Source organism: Sycon ciliatum, chromosome 12 (genome assembly GCF_964019385.1).
Source record: "Sycon ciliatum chromosome 12, ocSycCili1.1, whole genome shotgun sequence".
In the NCBI taxonomy this organism is placed as follows: domain Eukaryota; kingdom Metazoa; phylum Porifera; class Calcarea; order Leucosolenida; family Sycettidae; genus Sycon; species Sycon ciliatum.
This window is the reverse complement of record NC_088654.1, coordinates 2,596,432-2,601,930: the sequence shown is the minus strand read 5'-3', so window position 1 is coordinate 2,601,930 and position 5,499 is coordinate 2,596,432.

Sequence of the window (5,499 nt, the reverse complement as noted above, 5' to 3'; positions counted from 1 at the left end):
TCATATCTTTCTCATACATATTCATATCGCAGATTTCTCGTTTTGGTGGGAATCGGAGAATCCTCTCTCCGGTGAGAAGGCAGTACTGCCTGTGCCCTGAGCGAATTGAAATAAAAGAATACAACAACAACATCTAAGCCTCAGCAGCTACATAAGCCTTACCGCCAAGAAGGTGAACTCGCGTTCTTCGCACACTGTGCACAAGGGCAAAGAGATACGAATCAGCACACGTTTCCGTGAATGAAACGGTGAGCAAGCAAATGAATCGAAGGAATCTGGTCAAATCAGAGATCCCCTGTCATTGAGTACAGTGCGTAAAAGAGGTCTCTGCAGCGGAAAGGCTAAGTATAGAAAAGAGATCCAGTCAGCTTTTCCATTATTTATTTTCGTATTGGCATTCAACCTAAAATCAGCACACTTTTCGTAAATGAAAGAGTCAACACAAGCAAGTGAATCAAAGGTAACTGGTCCACACACCTGTCATCGAGTATTTCGCGAAAGGAGGTCTCAGCAGCGCCGAAGCGAAATAAGCCTGGAGACGAAATATCCGAAACAGCTCTTGCAAGAAGCAGTTCCAAAGAAGGAAGTTCAATTTTCCAGTCCCACAAAGATCACCTTATCTTCACCCCACTGAACTTTACCTTGCTTCCTAGAGCTCTCGAATCACCTCAGTGCAGAATATTTTGCGTTAATGTTTATTTCTTCTCTTCTTTCCATTTTGCTGCATTTCGTGGCCCCTTTCTCGCTGATCCAGTGCTTGCACACTACTCTGCCTGGCAGCAGCTCCGATCTAACTTCTCCGTATTGCCCCCCCCCCACACTGAAAGTAACGCAGCTGTTGGTCCATTGCCGTAGTTTCCTGAACTTATCTGGCACTCACTCACTCACCCTCCCTCACTCACCCGCCCCCACCCCACCCATATCTTCCTTTCTCTCTATCTCTCTCTCTCTCCCTCTCTCTCTGTCTCTCTCTGTCTCTCTGTCTCTCTGTCTCTCTCTGTCTCTCTCTGTCTCTCTCTCTGTCTCTCTCTCTCTGTCTCTCTCTCTATCTCTCTCTGTCTCTCTCTCTCTCTCTCTCTCTCTCTCTCTCTCTCTCTCTCTCTCTCTCTCTCTCTCTCTCTCTCTCTCTCTCTCTCTCTCTCTCTCTCTCTCTCTCTCTCTCTCTCTCTCTCTCTCTCTCTCTCTCTCTCTCTCTCTCTCTCTCTCTCTCTCTCTCTCTCTCTCTCTCTCTCTCTCTCTCTCTCTCTCTCAGTTGCTGTGAACACCTTGAGCGAAGAGCGCTTGCTCGAGCGTTGAACCGGGTTCTTAGTCCACCTTTCATTTCATCTTTTCTTATTATTTCTTATTATTTTTGCTTTTCATCTCATTACAAAAATTCTGCGCTTTTTCTCAATCTGCGCATAAAATCTAGACTGACAACCTGCTTGTTTAATCATGCACCTGCTTTCAGGCGTAAAAACCCTGTTGTAGAGGTCTCAGTCCTCATTTGTTAGACTTACCTGTCTTTATAAATGTAACTTTCTCTCTCTCTCTCTCTCTCTCTCCCTCATTGTCTGGCTCTCAGGTTCTCACTCTTCACACACAGTCTTTCTTCTCTCCCTTTCCCCCATGGTGCGTGATGTGCTCCTTGATCCCGAGACCATTGGTCGGGGGAGCGCACTTCACCTCACTGGCACAGCTCAATAGCACCTACACGCCCTTTGTAGTCCCCTATGTTCTCTTAATGTTGTTGTTGTTTTTCCCTTCCATTTTATGTAGGCATGTGCTCTTTCATAAAAAAAGTCTGCGTACATGCCCATCCAAAAAGGACTGCACCAATGTGTGCCGTGCACATGCACGCGGCCGGCCACAGGATGGTAGGAGCCATGGAGTAGTAAAAATACTCCCTGGTCCAGTCACCAGGCACTAGGCACCTTCCGTAGAAACTTACGTAGACAAAGTGTAAAATAGCGGTGTCGTTACGTCTTCCATTGTGTAGAAAAGCTGACAGGATCGCTTTTCTAAATCCTGGGAGGTTTTTTGGCTGCGTCAGGAAATCGAGATTTGCCGCAGTCTCACCACTGACACCAGCAGGCTAGGGCGCGCTCACACTGCACACATGAACACGCGTCCATGCGTCAGCAAAACGCAGAAACGTGGCAGTCGTGCTCACACTAGGCCTCGTACACGCGTAGACGTGAAGTTGTCACACAAACTTTACGAATTGCAGTTCGTATCCAAAAGAGTTTGTGCGTTTCCTAATAAAGTTGTGGCCCGTTTTGGATGGAATTTTTCGCATGTTGCATGTTGGAGGAAGTGCCTCGTGGCTCATATTCTTGAAGTCGACGAAAATAATTCATACAATCAGGTAGGTTTGGACTCTTGAGGGACTGCCGCTGACATCCAAGCGCTTTCGCTTTCCTGACCTCGTGGTCAGAGCAAGTGTCAGTGCAGTGGAAATTCCGGTAGTGGTTTCTTTCGTCTGTTGCCGAGATGAGAACTGTATTTTCCGATGATATGTAACCGTGTGAAATGTCTTGAGGTATGGCATTCCATCACCGCAGAAAAGTAGAGAAAGATGATTTCCCAAACCGAAAAGCCAGACCAAGCTGCCATCGTATTGAACGAGTACACTGTAGAAATTGGTCACTGACCCGCCGCGATCACAACGAAGCAACTACAAAAACAAAAACAAAATTGACATCGTCCAAAAAGGGCAAGGAATGCATTATATGGCGGTGCGTGCGTGCAGGACCACAACTACAAAAAGATTAAAATGTGCAAATGTCGAGAATGACATCGACAACCGCCGAGTTTCATGAATCAACACACCGGAATTTGAGAAATTGAACATACTTCAGGCCAGGTTGTACACAAATACGCTTCACGTCAACGATCATGTTGCCGCCAAGTCGTGGCACCCCCCTCCGGAGGTCGCGGTCACGATTTGAAACGTGGCCACGACGTTTTGGTCGAGTTCATGCCGTTGCCATGCAACTTGGCCGCATGGCCGCATGGATGCTGGTTTTGGTTGCAGTGTGAGCGCACCCTTATAAGGCCCTTACATGGCATTTTCCAATTGCAACTGTTGCAAATCGGGTTTCCGAAACAGCTCTTGCAAGAAGCAGTTCCACAGAAGGAAGTTTCGCGTACATGCACATCCAAAAAGGACTGCACCAATGTCTGCCGTGCACATGCACGCGGCCGGCCACAGGATGGTAGGAGCCATGGAGTAGGTAAAGAATATCACATGAGTACGATGGTGATACCGGCGAATATCAATCCCGACAGCGAAGCAGAAGGGATTGATATGAGGGTACGGTATCACCCGAGCTACGAGGGTGATATTCTACTTATCACATATGACCAAGAGTACATAACCCCCCTCTTGATATGACCCTACACCATGTACACACCATGTGTCTACTTATCACATAATTATGACCAAGAGTACATAACCCCCCGGGGGTTATGTACTCTTGATATGACCCTACACACCATGTGTCTTATCCCATATGACCCTACACACCATGTGCACCGTACTTCATGCTCTTCTTGCTACTGTACCAAGAGTTATGTACTCTTGCTGCTACACAACTACATTGCCACAGTAGAGTTTAGTTTGAACTTAGGTAAAGCATAGGGTAGGAAGGAAAAGTATAGAGGAGTGGAAATAGAAGAGTTGATTGAAATGGAGTATTGTACATTGTAAATGGAACACTGCATTGCAGAAACGAGCCAACTTCAGCGCAGTTCCTTCACATCGTTCACATGTATGTGAACGGCACCACTGAAGTTGCCAGAGAATATGAATTTTGCGCTATTCTCCGACGTCACCGTGGATGAACTGGTAGTGACAGAAGCTGACGGGGGAGGTGCCTGAGGCTCTTCCAAGGCCTGCAGTTCCTCCGGATTCGCGCACTGCAGTGCTTCATCAATGGCGTCTACGTCCAACAGGTGAGCAGTTTTCATCTTGTCATGCTCGCTTGGCTGCAAGTTTGAGTCTAGGCTTTGGGCGTTCCAATGGCCAGAAGTACGCATGATTGTAGTGGCACTCACATTTTGCTTAGCCAAGGTCGTAATGGCGGTGGCGCGCACACTGTGGTTGGTGTAGATCTGGCTTAGTCGCGCTGTTTCGCTCATCTTCTTCATCATGCCATCGATTTTGTTTTTACCAAACACTTGGCCTGTGTACCATTCTGAATCCTCTGGCTGGTAATGTTTGCGTGGTATCTGAAAGAGTCGCTTGGACTTCACAGACAACTTTGAAGTGAGGAGTAGGACGGCTTCCACCTGCCAGTCGGACACTATCATCCCATCAGACGTGTCCTTTCCTTTAAAGAGGCACTCCGGCTTCATTTTCGACGCCGAGTTTTCGATGGCAAGACGAAGGTAGGTGAAAGAGAAGACCCCTCGAACAAGAACGAGTCTCCAGAAGCGATCGAGTCGAGCAGGAAGACGCCTTTTGAATTTCGCCGAGCGAGCGCTGATGACGTAATGAGGGATTAGCTTGCTAGTGGAAATGCATCTGCGCACATACATTTCACATACTTTTTGGCCAATTTTCAATCGAAGAGGAGGTTGTTTTCTATGTTCTCTCAAAGTCGTGAGCGATCCCGTCTTCTATACCCTTCCAGGTACCCTCAAGGTCCTCCAGAGGAGAATTTATCTCAAGCGAAGCATTGTTGATCCGCTAAATTCGTCTCGAGACATATTCACCCAGTGCAGTGCTGATAACATTTAATGTAGAATGTTGAGCCTGTGATAATTGTTGACGATGGAGAGAGAGGCTGATAGCCGCTGTCGCAGGGAAAGTGAAGCTGCTGGAAGTAACAACGGGGAGGCCGTTTGTATCACCTGAATAACCAGACTTCAAAGCAGCTTGACCAAATTGGAGGGTGCCTCGGTGCTTATCGTGAATATTACACCGACATGAATTACTACAAGTACACTGGTGAGTTTTTATCTTGTTTTGTTAGCATTGGGTATCTTGTTTTGTTCGTATGTTAGTACTCTGGCCTGGAGTTCTCGTTAGCAAATTCCTATTCCCTGGCGTTTTCTAAACATTCCGTGTAGTACCGAATACGTGATCAAGTATTCCGATTTGGGAGATGTGGAATTTGGACATGTATTTTATAAAATAATTCTATTTTCTCAATAGAGCGTTTGTAGTGAAATGGTTGCCCAAATACAACGAAATTGATTCTGCAGTTCTAAAACTTGTACTGAAATCCAGTCAAAGTAAAAATGATTCTTCATGACAGTTGGGGTCAATGAAATCTGATCCAGGCATAACGAATAGTGACGCCTGCCACCCCGAGAACGAATGCCCATTTGGTGGGGGATACCTAAGTACTCGAAAGTGGTGCGTGTTTCAATGTGGCATGGAAGTTTTATAATATGACTTCTGGTCAATGCAACATACAATAGCCATCATGAATTGCAGGCCTCGAACGCAACTCAGACCAGAGTTTGCAGTTCCCTAAGTTTATAATTCCATGGCCCCAGCTGTGGTTATAG